At 39.4% G+C, this 13791-nt stretch overlaps 1 protein-coding gene across 7 annotated transcripts in view; it reads right to left on the bottom strand.

The window, feature by feature from the left end:
- LOC135204350 (lachesin-like) overlaps positions 1 to 13791 on the bottom strand; it is a 238990-nt gene that overhangs the window by 150835 nt on the left and 74364 nt on the right. The gene's annotated exons all lie outside the window — the stretch shown is intronic.

Genomic DNA, 13791 nt, shown 5'->3' with positions numbered 1-13791 from the left:
GGGGGGAGGAGAAGGCTCTCCCTCCCCTACCATCCCACAACGGGGGAGCATGTGGTGGATGGAAGGGGGTTGGGGTTAGTAGTAGCACGTTTCGGGTGGCCTGGGTGGCCCACCGCAGGTTGCCCCGTGGGGTTCGCTGGGTTTAGGGGGAGGCGTTGTAAAGACCCTGATATGTAAGCTGCCCACACCCGTCTAAACCGCATCTGGTCACTACAGTGTCCCAATATTCTCCCCACATAATCTCTCTCTCTCTCTCTCTCTCTCTCTCTCTCTCTCTCTCTCTCTCTCTCTCTCTCTTAGATAAGTGATTGAATGCGGGAAACATTAAGAAATGTTTATATTTGCCAGCGTGAGTTAAATAGTATAAGAATTTGTACGTGAAAATAAAGATAAATAATATAAAATATTGATACCCCCAGGCAACCAATAACATGAACTTGGATATTTCACTTTCTGTTTCTACCATCTTATCTTTTCCTGTAGTTATTATCCACGATTCGTCCTTTTATAAACGATAGATCTTAGTCGTCAGTATACCCAAATCATCTCATTTTAATAAACTGTAAGATGTCATCAAATCTGTCGTTGTCTAGTCAATGATTTCTTCTTACTGTATCACCCTTTGTCCCTTTTCTTCCTCCCTCTTCATGTCATTCTCTGATATAAATCAACCAGTCTGTCTTTCAGTAGTTATTACAAAGGCCATTGGAATTATTATTATTATTATTATTATTATTATTATTATTATTATTATTATTATTATTATTATTATTTTTTTTTTTTTTGTTTTTTTTTTTTTTTTTTTTTTTGACTCTATCACAGTCCTCCAATTCGACTGGGTGGTATTTATAGTGTGGGGTTCCGGCGCATCCTGCCTCCTTAGGAGTCTATCACTTTTCTTACTATGTGTGCCGTTTCTAGGATCACACTCTCTGCATGAGTCCTGGAGCTACTTCAGCCTCTAGTTTTTCCAAATTCCTTTTCAGGGATCTTGGGATCGTGCCTAGTGCTCCTATGATTATGGGTACGATTTCCACTGGCATATCCCATATCCTTCTTATTTCTATTTTCAGATCTTGATACTTATCCATTTTTTCCCTCTCTTTCTCTTCAACTCTGGTGTCCCATGGTATTGCGACACATCAATGAGTGATACTTTCTTCTTGACTTTGTCAATCAACGTCACGTCTGGTCTGTTTGCACGTATCACCCTATCCGTTCTGATACCATAGTCCCAGAGGATCTTTGCCTGATCGTTGTTTTCTATCACTCCTTCAGGTTGGTGCTCGTACCACTTATTACTGCAAGGTAGCTGATGTTTCTTGCACAGGCTCCAGTGGAGGGCTTTTGCCACTGAATCATGCCTCTTTTTGTACTGGTTCTGTGCAAGTGCCGGGCATTCACTTGCTATGTTGATTTATGGTGGTTTTTCATTTTTCGTATTGCACTTCCTACAAATATGGGAGGGAGATGTTATTTCCGTCTATCGTTCTTTGAATATATCTGGTTCTTAGGGCCTGATCTTGTGCCGCTGTTATCATTCCTTCAGTTCCTTCTTTAGCTCTCCCCTCTGTAGCCATTGCCAATTGTCATCGCTAGCTAGTTCTTTAGTCTGTCTCATGTATTGTCCGTGCATTGGTTTGTTGTGCCAGTCCTCTGTTCTGTCCTGTCTTTCTCTGTCTCTGTATATTTCTGGTCTTCGTCTACTTTTATTAGTCCTTCTTCCAATGCACTCTTTAGCCACTCGTCTTCACTGGTTTCAGATATTGCCCCAGTGCCCTGTTCTCGATGTTGACGCAGCCCTCTATACTTAGTAGTCCTCTCCCTCCTTCCTTTTTCGTGTTATGTATAGTCTGTCCGTATTTGCTCTTGGGTGTAGTGCTTTGTGTATTGTCATATGTTTCCTGGTTTTCTGATCTATGCTGCGGATTCTGCCTTCGTCCATTTCCACTATTCCTGACCGCTGTATCTGATTACTGGCACTACCCATGGTTGATGGTTTTATCATATTTCCGGCGTTGAGTTTTGACTTGAGTATCGCTTGAGTCTCTGCATATATTCTTTCCTGATCGTGTCCTCATCTCTTGGTGTTTTATATCCCCTCCTCCATTATTCCCAGGTATTGTATCCTGTCTCATCTAGTGTGTGATTGCTCCCATCTGGTAGCTTTATCCCTTTCAGTTCTCGTTACTTTGCCTTTTTGTATGTTGACTAAGGCGCATTTTTCTATTCCAAACTCCATCCTGATGTCCCCAGATACAATCCTTACAGTCGGATTAGGGTATCTATTTCCTTGATGCTCTTACCATACAGCTTGATGTCGTCCATGAACATCAGATGGTTGATTCTGTTGCCTCTTTTCTTGAGTTGGTACCCGGCATCCATCTTCTGTTAGTACTTTTGTCATGGGAATCATGGCTACTACGAAGAGTAGTGGGGACAGTGAGTCGCCCTGGAAGATCCCTCTCCTGATAAATAACCTCTGCTAGTCTTATTCCAGAGCTTGTAAGTATTGTATTCCAGTTGCGCATTGTATTTTTGAGGAAGCTGATGGTGTTTTCCTCTGCCCCATATATTTTCAGGCATTCTATTAGCCATGTGTGTATCATGTCGAAGGCTTTCTTATAGTCTATCCATGCCATGCTTAGGTTGGTTATCCTTCTCCTACTGTTCTTCATTACCATTTTGTCTATCATTATTATTATTCTTCTTCTTCTTCTTCTTCTTCTTCTTCTTCTTCTTCTACTTCTTCTTCTTATTATTATTATTTATTATTATTATTATTTATACATTTTGAAGTTGAATCCTATTCATATGGAACAAGCCCACAGAGGCCAGTGACTTGAAATTCAAACTTCCAAAGAATATGGTGTCTACTTGAAAGAAGTAACAGACGGTAATAGAAATTGCAGAAAGAAGAGATCAATTATTAGAAAATAAATGAATGAATCAATTAATTAATTAAGTAAATCAATAAATAAGTAGCAAATATGGTAATACTGAGGGCCACGAACGTCGAGAGTTGTTTGAGATTAAGCTGGCCTTATGCCAGCACGGGCTCTTGCTCCTAGAGCAGCCCGTAGAAATCACTAAAATGGAGGAACTACGGGAAACACGAAATACTTCTAATCTTATTTTGTCGAATTATCGTAATACTTAGTATTTTTCAAACAGAGGAATAAAGCTTTAAACCAAGTTCAATTTCTAATTCATCACATACAGGCAATTTCACAACGCACAAAACAACCTGACCTATTTGAAAAAAATACTTAAAAAACACAACGTTTAATACCTTAAAACATCATATTCCATAAACAGACGAATCAATCTTTTAACTCAGTTCCATTTCTAGTACAGCACATATAGACAACTTCACTATTCACAAAACAATCTGACGTAGTTATTTCAAAAAAAAAAAAAAAAAAAAAAAAAAAAAAAAAAAAATAAAAAAAAAAAAAAAAAAAAAACTTAATCACGTTTAAAATTTTTAAAAAAACCAGTGAAAAAGAAGAAGAAAAAAAAAACCTGCGTCCTTAATGTAATAGATTGTGACATCCAACCGAAACATATCACGAACCCATCAATCGACCTGAACACAACCTATTCCAAAAGAGACATCAAGGTCACACGGCCCCTAAAACCCCGCCCCCCCGCCCCCCCCCCCCCCACCCACCCCCCCGACCACCCGCCCCCCAACTGACCTTTGCTTTTGACGACCCCAGACCAGACTTCCCTAGATAATAATTTACAAACTCCGCCCCACCCCCCACCCCGCCCTCCTCCCCTCCAATTCCCCAAGGGTAGTTTGTTGGAAACAGTCCGAACTCCGAACAGAAGTCCGGGCCAAACTAAAACTGCGAAAGCATGGCCATGGCAGCAGCAGCATCAGCATCATCAACAAACTTTCGGATGCAGATCAATAGGTGCAGAGGAGAGGCTTTAAAACCCCGACTTCCTCTGGGCAAAAACCCAGTTGCTTAGGATGTTCCGTTGCTCTGAAGGTTTGTTCGTCCATTTTTTTTCCTCTTTTATGTAAGGAATTGAACTTGTTTCTTACGAGTTTTCCCCTTTTCTCTTTTACGTAAGGGAGTTGAAACTATTTTTCTCTTTTATATAAGGGAGTTGAACCTGTTTCTTACGAGTTCCCTTTTCTCTTTTTTATAAGGAGTTGAACCTGTTTCTTAAGAGTTCCCCTTTTCTCTTTTATATAAGGGAGTTGAACCTTTTTCTTACGAGTTCCCCTTTTCTCTTTTATATAAGGGAGTTGAACCTGTTTCTTAAGAGTTCTCTTTTCCTCCTTTATATTAGGAGTTGAACCTATTTCTTAAAGAGTTCCCTTTACCTCTTTTATATAAGGGAGTTGAACCTGTTTCTTACGAGTTCCCTTTTTTCTTTTATATAAGAAATTGAACCTGTTTCTTACGAGTTCCCTTTTCTCTTGTATATAAGGGAGTTGAACCTGTTTCTTAAGAGTTCCCTTTTCTCTTTTTTATAAGGAAGCTGAACCTGTTCCTTAAGAGTTCCCTTTTCCTCTTTTCTATATGGAGGGTTTGAACCTGTTCTTAAAGAGTTCCCTTTTCTCTTTTATATAAAGGAGTTGAACTGTCCTTAAAATTTAAAAGTTTTTTTTCCCTTTTCTCTTTTTTATAAGGAGTTGAACCTGTTCCTTAAGAGTTCCCTTTTCCTCTTTTATATAAGGAGTTGAACCTGTTCCTTAAAAGTTCCCTTTTCCTCTTTTATATAAGGAGTTGAACCTGTTCCTTAAAAGTCCCCTTTTCCTCTTTTATATAAGGAGTTGAACCTGTTCCTTAAGAGTTCCCTTTTCCTCTTTTATATAAGGGAGTTGACCCTGTTTCTTACGAGTTGAGTTGCATATAAGATTTAGGCGCCAAAGGCCAAGCACTGGGACCAATGAGGTCATTCCGCTGAAATGGAAATTGACGGTAAAAGGTTAGTTGAGTTGAATATAAGATTTAGGCCAAAGGCCAAGCACTGGGACCAATGAGGTCATTCAGCGCTGAAATGGAAACTGACAGTACTAAAAGGTTTGAAAGCTGTAATAGGATGGATAACCTCAAAGGAGTTGCAATATGAAACAATTGTTAGGAGAAGGTGGACAGTAAGATTAAGAAAGAGAATATGAAAGGAGATCCAGTAAAAGGAACGAAAGGGGTTGCAACTAGGGGCCGAAGGCACGCTGCATAGAACCTTAAGTAATGCCTACAGTACACCGCACGAGGTCCACTGACGGCACTATCCCCTCTAGAAGGCTGTTTCTTACGAGAAATGAAGGCGAATGGATATTCTTCTCTATGTTTATTTTTATCTAACCTCCACTTTCGGGTCTACAAGGAATATGTAACTAAATACATAAATTTTAAAGTGATACACTTCTAAAGTAATCAATGGGTGCTTTAAATATTCCACCGATTGTATATTAACAGGAATATGAGGTATTATAAGCAAATGGGGACGCTAGGAAAGACGAACATTTAGATTTACCAAAAACAAAGTGGATATATCACATTGTTACGGACAGTTCTAAATATTCGTAAGTTAATTAAGTCTCCAGTTACCTCATATAATTCATTTTCATGAACGATTAATGGCCTTAGTATAGTAGATTCACATCAACCGTGCATCTGATGCCTAGGCCAGTCCCTTACGACGCTCCTGATTGGCTGTTGATAAGCCAATCATGGGGCTGGAAACCCTCATTCTCTCACGAGAGGTCACATAGGCAAGATGTATGTTCCACGTTTCCTGAGAGATACTTTTGAAAGAGTTATCCCACAGGAGAGGTGGAACATAGATCCAACCCATGTGAACTCTCGAGAGAGACTGAGAGTTTCCAGCCCTGTGATTGGCTTCTCAACAGCCAATCAGGAGCGTTATAAGGGACAGGCCTAGACATCATATGCACGGTTGATGTGAATCTACTATACCATAAACAGAATTCGAGCCTTCGGCGGCCATCACAAAACGTATAGCCTTTAAGGCATTCCAGTTTTATTGGATTCCAGGTCCTTGGGAGTGAGACCATAACAATACTGAAATGTCTGGAAAGGACTAAATTAGAGTAATTCAGTCAATTAACTTTCAAGACGCGAGGATCGTTATGAAAATTCGAGTCCAAAAAGAAGACTCTCTAAGGCCTGACTCCCAATCGTCATATCACAAGTCTTTTAAGCGGTTAGACCAAAACTGGATCAAACAGTCACGGCAAGAATACGGTCTTCTTCAGGACGTAGCATATTTCTGTCAAGATGAAAAAAAATAAATAAAAAAAAACTCACTCGAAAAGAAAGCAAAACAAGACCGTAGCAGGGATAAGTGGATAGTTCATCTTCAACACACTGCGTGAGATGCTAAACTCTCTCTCTCTCTCTCTCTCTCTCTCTCTCTCTCTCTCTCTCTCTCTTTTTAATCACACCCACCGCCCACCCATGTAAGAAACCGAGGTGGGCGGAGCGAAGCGAATCACACTTTTGCCTTTGGCTTGCTTGCCAGATATACGTTCTTTCTTCTGTACGTGTTCTTCCCATGCAAATGGCACCTGGGGCTATTTATGCGTTTTTCGTTGTTGCTGGGTTTGGGAGGATGAAGAGGGCGGCGGGTGGGGGGTGGGTGGGGGGGTGCCGCTCAAAGTTTTTTTTTTTTATTTATCGTTTTTATTTTATTAATTTTTTTTTTTTTTTTTTTTTTGTCTCTGGAGGAGGGACTCTTAGCATTCCTGAATCCCGTTATGAAAATATAAATAAAATACTAACATCGGAATGAACCGTAACATTGGTGGTATAAAACTGAGGAGAAATGACAAAAATTCTAGCAATATAGACTTACTCTCTTCTCATCAATTATTTCCCATCCCACGAAAACTAAACTTCCAACCTGTTCCATAATACTAGCTGTATATTTATTGCTGATCCATTGCCTCGCAAATATTGAACGATTCGATGGGTTCCAGACAAGAAGGTATTAACATCTATGAGCAAGAGCCCGTGTTGGCATAAGGCCAGCTTTATCTTCAACAACAACGCCTCTTCGTCAATTATGCCGACACTGTCCTTATATCATAGTTTCCAAATCACTATTAGAAATGCGTGTCCGCAAATCAGTCCAAAGAGATTTCTACAATTACAAGTCAGTGGTCTATTGTAAGATGTAATAAGGGAATAGGAGAAGGGTCACAATCCGTAATACGAGAATAGAAGAAAGGCCACAATCTGTAATAAGAGGACAGGAGAGAGGTTACAATCTGTAATAAGAGAATAGGAGAACGGCCACAATCTGTAATAAGAGGGCAGGAGAAAGGTTGCAATCTGCAATACGAGAATAGGAGAAAGGTTACAATCTGCAATACGAGAATAGGAGAAAGGTTACCATCTGCAATACGAGAATAGGAGAAAGGTCACAATCTGTAATAAGAGAATAGGAGAACGGTCATAATCTGTAATACGAGAATAAGTGAACGGGTCACAATCTGTAACAAGATAACCTACAAACAAGAACTAACGATCAAGAGAATAAATAAGAGTCCAGACTCCCTACTCCGTCAGGTGCCATTCAATTTCAAGGTGGCGATCAAACAACCAAGCTTACTTTCACTTAGACGAATTCCTTTCGCTTTACTTTCACTTTATTTATTTATTTATTTATTTTTTTGCTACAAGACACAACCTTGAATAGTTTGAGATTGAGTAAGCTCCCCGATGCGGTTCCAAAAAACAGGTGTACATTTTTTTATCATGCTTTCAGAACGCAATTATAATTATGATTTTTAGATGGTAGAGGCATCCTAGTGATTCATAATATAAAAAAATAAGATAAGAACAGATGCAACACCATGGAAAGACTATATCAATACCGGAAATCCATGATTAGGGTTAAATCAAGCATTAAAGAGAAAGCCCCAAGAAAGAGAGAGAGAGAGAGAGAGAGAGAGAGAGAGAGAGAGAGAGAGAGAGAGAGATAGAGAGAGAGAGAGAGAGAGAGAGAGTCGCAGCACTTTCTTTACGTAAGGGAAAGCAACTCTTTCTCTCTCTCCTTTTCTCTCTCGTCTTTATCAAAGACCTTTTTCTTAGGTGTGAAGGAACTGGCTAAAGATGACTTTCCAGGTCTTAGAGAAAGCCTCAAGAGCGAAGAGAGAAAGTCGCAGGACTTTCTTTATGCAAGGGAAAGCTACTCTCTCTCATCTTTATCAAAGATCTTTTTCTTAGGTGTGAAGGCATTGGCTAACAGGTGACTTTCCAGGCCTTATAGAAAGCCCCAATAGAGGAGAGAGAGAAAGTCGCAGCACTTTCTTTACGCTGGGGAATGTTACTTTCTTTCTCTCTCCCGTCCTTATCAAAGATCTTTTTCTTAGTTGTGAAGGAATTCGCTAACAGGTGACTTTCCAGGTCTTAGAGAAAGCCTCAAGAAAGAGAGAGAGAGAAAGTCGCAGGACTTTCTTTACGCAGGGAAAGCATCCCATTCCAGCGCCGGAATCCCGCGTAAGTTGGACGCCTAAAGCGAGAGATATTAAACGAGGTTTGCTTAATGAAGACATAATAAACGGCATATAAAGTTCTTGGTCCGCCCCCCGCCCCCCTTCCTATGAAAATGCAGTGTCTCACCGGGGAGCGCTCACCCCTCCCACAATCAATGTGAGAGCGAGTGGGGGCCGCCACCCATTGGCCAGCGGGCGGGAGGAGTTTCCCAGGCCCCGCCCCCCTCCCCAAGGAATCCGCCAATCAGCGAAAAGACGGTAACTATTGACACCGATCGATATAATTCGGGACAGAAATCAAGTCCAGCTTAAACCTATTATCGAGGAGAACGCTTCGCTGGTCGAAAAAAAAGAAGGTAAGATTCCTCGGATAAAAGAAAAAAAAATCTGAAGGTATTGTTTCTTATGCGTCTTGCAATGGCCGTCCGTCCACAGGTGTATATTTTTCCGGGAACCTGAAGGTGATTCGGGTTTTGAATCTCTCTCTCTCTCTCTCTCTCCTCTCGTCCCTCCTCCCTTCTTCTCCTCCCCAGGATCTCCTCAATCTCTCTCTCTCTCTCTCTCTCTCACGGCATTAACTTTGCATTCTAAAACGCCTTTAAATGACCTGACCTCCCTGGGCCTCCTTGCTTTAGGACAAAGGTCATCGAAGAATGTCGGGACACGAAACGGTGATATGTAAATATCTTGAGATAATATTGGACTGGACAGTGGCGTTCTTTATCGGTACTATTCTAATAATCTTGAGATAATATTGGACTGAACAGTGGCTCCCTTTATCAGTAATATTCTAATATCTTGAGATATTACTGAACTGAACAGTTGCTTTCTTATTCGGTAATATTCTTATACCTGGAGATATTGCTGATCTGAACAGTGGCTTTCTTTATCGGTAATATTCTTATACCTGGAGATATTACTGAATTGAACAGTGGCTTTCTTTATTGGTAATATTTTAATATCTTGAGATATTAATTGAACTGAACTGCTGTTTTCTTATACGTAATATCTTAACATCTTCAGATATTACTGAACAGTTTCCTGCTTTATCGGTAATATCCTAACATCTTGAGATATTACTGGACTGTACAGCTGCTTCCTTTATCGGTAATATTCTAACATCTTGAGATAATACTGAATTGAACAGCTGCTTTCTTTATCGGTAATATTCTAATATCTTGAGATAATACTGAATTGAACAGCTGCTTTCTTTATCGGTAATATTCTAACATCTTGAGATATTACTGAACTGAACAGCTGCTTCCTTTATCGGTAATATTCTAATATCTTGAGATATTACTGAACTGAACAGGTGCTTTCTTCATTCACGTACAATGGAACCTTTTAAAGGTAATAATTATAATAATTTATTAGAGAGTAGCACCACTGAGTGCACATTGATCAATTAATGACATTAGCTGTCAGAATTTCATTGACACATAAAGCAAGCACATTTAGTTTACTGGAATTCATCTGTTCCATGTTTTTGAAGCACAAGAAGTTCCTCACTTGCAATATCAAGAGAACATTATACCATCCAGAATTCTGAGTGCACTGGCAACCAGATATTGCAAACTTCAGTTTCCTTCTATCAAATCCTTTGGAAATTGTGCAGCTTTTTGAAGTATTTTCACAGCTAAAATTATATTGCGAATTAATATATTCGTCTTTCCAGAACGCCTAAGATTAAGGAAATCATGTTGCAGGCTTTTAATTCTAAACCAGAGTTCGTATTACATCCAAACAGAATAGAAAATAAAATCCCCTTTTTCTGGGAGAGTTAAATGCCAATCTCTATTGCTGAAAACTAGCAAGACATTTAATTGATTTGATATGCTAAAATCTTTTATTTTTTCCTTCCTGATGTATAAATAACTCTAAGACTGCAAAAATAAGCATTATGATGTTACAGAATATTGAACATTCATTAAACAGCTCCTTGATCAATGTTCTTCATGTATACACGTTCCCTAGCCCGTTTATTCCCTCAAACGTTCACATTACAAAAATACGACATAACATGAATACTTACACTTATTCATCAGTCATTCATTTCGCCTTTATTCATTCCGGTTGTTTATTTCCTCTCGAGGTATATATTACCCCATTCCCCGTCTTTCGCCTCATCCGTCAAGCCCAGAGTCAGCCATTTAGAAGTCGAGTATTTACGATCCACACGTCAATATCCTGACGTAAGAATATGTTTTGAAAATAAAAACTATTAAAAAATGCGTTAACTACGACACCCATCCAACAGCGGGGAGAGAAACCCAGTAACGAGATCGGGCGGGAGAGCGAGCACCTGACGCGCGTAGGAAAAATATTAAGAAGAAGAAGAAGAGGAACGCGAAACAGAAGACGGACGACTTCCGCGACCGAGGACACAATTCGAGAGGGAAATGGCGCGAAAGAAATTCCCCCCCGGGGGTGGGCGGTGGGGCGACTATAATAATAAACTTCGGGTGTAAAGGGACGCCGGCGCCCGTCAAAACCCTTAAAACACCGGTGATCTAATTACCATTAATATCTTCATTACGACGAGGGTAATTTGAATCGAACGGCGGATTTAATAAAAAGAGCGAAATGGCAACTCTCCGTCGGGCTGTGTTTATGACGACTCCTTTTTCATACCCCGGATTTCCCGCCGGGCGCAGTTTTGATGGGCGTGTTTATTTATGCGAGGTGCTCTGTGCAGTGCCCTAGCTTTTGCCCACCGGTGCCACATTACTGGTAAACAGGAGACGAGAATAAATAAAAAATAAACAAATAAAAATCTCCTTTTAAACAGAAGCAATATTTGCCTTTACACAAAGGCAACATTTGGAACGTTTGTGTAAAGGCAAATATTGCTTCTGCTTGAGTGTTCCCAATCTGGCGAAGTTATTTTCCGTCTATTAAAGGAAGTCAATAATATTCTATTAAAAGCTACCGTACCTACTAGATCATACTTATATTCCCTTTTGCCACAAGACGCTATGGCCCCCACCCCTAACTTTATGATATCCCAAACTAATATTTTAAGATACCTAACTGCACTGGTGTTTGTTAGTAAAGTGATTTTACGTTGCATGGAACCAGTGGTTATTCAACAAAGGGACCAACGGCTTGACGTGACTTCCGAACCACGTCGAGAGTATAGTACTTCCAACACCAGAAATATGCATCTCTAACCCCTCAGTGGAATGCCCGAGAATCAAACTCGCGGCCACCGAGGTGGCAGCCCAAGACCATACCTATCACGCCACTGAGGCGCTCAACTGTATTGGTGTAGCTAAAATACTGTCAAGCACAAAGTCTAAGTGTGAACGCCTTTCTAAACACTTGAATGAAGAGGTTTCGGCAACATTTCACAATTCGGAGTTCCTACCGGTTGCCGTTTATAGAGGACGACGACCTGCTGCATCTATTTGCTATCAGTCATGCAAACGTAAGTCAGATTTTTTTTTTTACATACATTTGTAATTTAAAAATAAGTTGTGGAATGGGTTCCATTGACGAGACAACTCAAGAGAAATGAGTGATTTGAAAGATGGAGTCCTCACCACGGCCAAAGAAGTGTGAGGATAGAACAGAATAGAATTTAGGCCACAGACCAAGGGCTGGGACCTAGGAGGTCATAAGGCGCTGAAACGGAAACTGAAGGTAGAAAGGTTTGAAAGGTGCAACGGGAGGAAAACCTCACTGTTACCCTATGAATCAATCAAATGTGAGGAGAAAGTGGAAGGTCAGATGGAAGAGAGAGAATACGAACGGAGATACAGTAAAAGGAAAGAATGGGGGTTGCAGCTACAGGCCAAAGAGACAAAGAAGTATGAGGAGGTTATATCTTCGGGATTATTCAATATGCAAAAAAGTGGCGTCGCGACCCTTATATGATTAGATTCTGGGAGAGACAAACCATTCTAATTTTCTAAATCTCCATAACGCTATGACTTTTCCTGAGTCTCTCTCTCTCTCTCTCTCTCTCTCTCTCTCAACCTTCTTATCTAACAAAACACCATTCCGATTTTCTATATCTCAGAACATTACACCTCTCTCTCTCGTCTCTCTCCTTTTCTCTCGTCTCTTCTCTTCTCCCCTCCGTCGCTCTCTCTCTCTCTCTCTCTCTCTCTCTCACCTAAATTAACTTTTTATTCAGGTGTGGCTTATCAGTCAGCCCATCCAGAGCAAGTAACTAATGTCAGTTTCTATCAAAAATAAATAAATAAATAAATAAAATAAAAACAGTGAAAATTGCTTACATATATACACGGATAAAATTACTTGAATGAGTGGTGAAAATTGCTTCAATATATAGAAAAAAAAACCGCTAAATACATAGCAAAAGCTGCTTAAATATATAGCAAAAACTGCTTCCATACATAGTAAAAACTTCTTAAATGCGTGGCAAAAACTGCTTAAATACGTAACAAGAACTGATTGAATAAGTAACAAAAGGTGTTTAAATACAATTGCAAAAACTGTTTAAATATACAACCAAAACTGCTTCAATACATAGCAAAAACAGCTTAATAAATAGCAAAACCTGCTTAAATACATAGCAAAAACTGCTTGAATAAGTGGCAAAAACTGCTTAAATACATAGCAAAAACTGCTTGAATAAGTGGCAAAAACTGCTTAAATACGTAATAAAAACTCCTTAAATAATTAGCAAAAACTGCTTAATAAAGAGTAAAAACAGCTTAAATATTTAGCAAAAACTGCTTCAATACACGAATAAAAAAAATGCAAGTTTATATCAACGATTTTTCATTTAGTTTCTACCATATAAGGACATTTAACATAACTTTACTTCACCAAAGAAGAGAAAAATCTAAACTGCGTAAAGCATATACTTCAGTATACAGAGGATATGGGACGGCATCATTAAAAGAAAAAAAAAACTTTAATCAAAGGAGAAAACCTTACGGGATCTTAGACGCACCACACTATCTATAGTCTCTTTGATCGTCCCGCCACAACTCTCTCTCTCTCTCTCTCTCTCTCTCCCGAGGTGAGGTTATGCAAGGTCAACGGACTAATCAACGATTAAAGGCAAGTGATCAAGGTTGGCACCTGCTTGGAGATGATGCCAACGGCTTAAGACTTAACTATACAGGTTGCCGACATGAGGGAACTCTTTAAGTCCTTTTATCTGTTAATTCTTATTTTTTTTTTATTCTCTTTTTGGAATCGATTTAGTTATTCTGTCTTTCTATAGGTGATCATGTGCCTTATACATACGCAAGCATTTTATATATATATCTATATATATATATAATATATATACTATATTTTATATTTATATATACATATTTATGTAT

Source organism: Macrobrachium nipponense, chromosome 44 (assembly GCF_015104395.2).
Source record: "Macrobrachium nipponense isolate FS-2020 chromosome 44, ASM1510439v2, whole genome shotgun sequence".
Lineage (NCBI taxonomy): Eukaryota > Metazoa > Arthropoda > Malacostraca > Decapoda > Palaemonidae > Macrobrachium > Macrobrachium nipponense.
The sequence above is the reverse complement of the archived record's forward strand: the minus strand, read 5'-3'. Positions and strand labels throughout refer to the sequence as shown.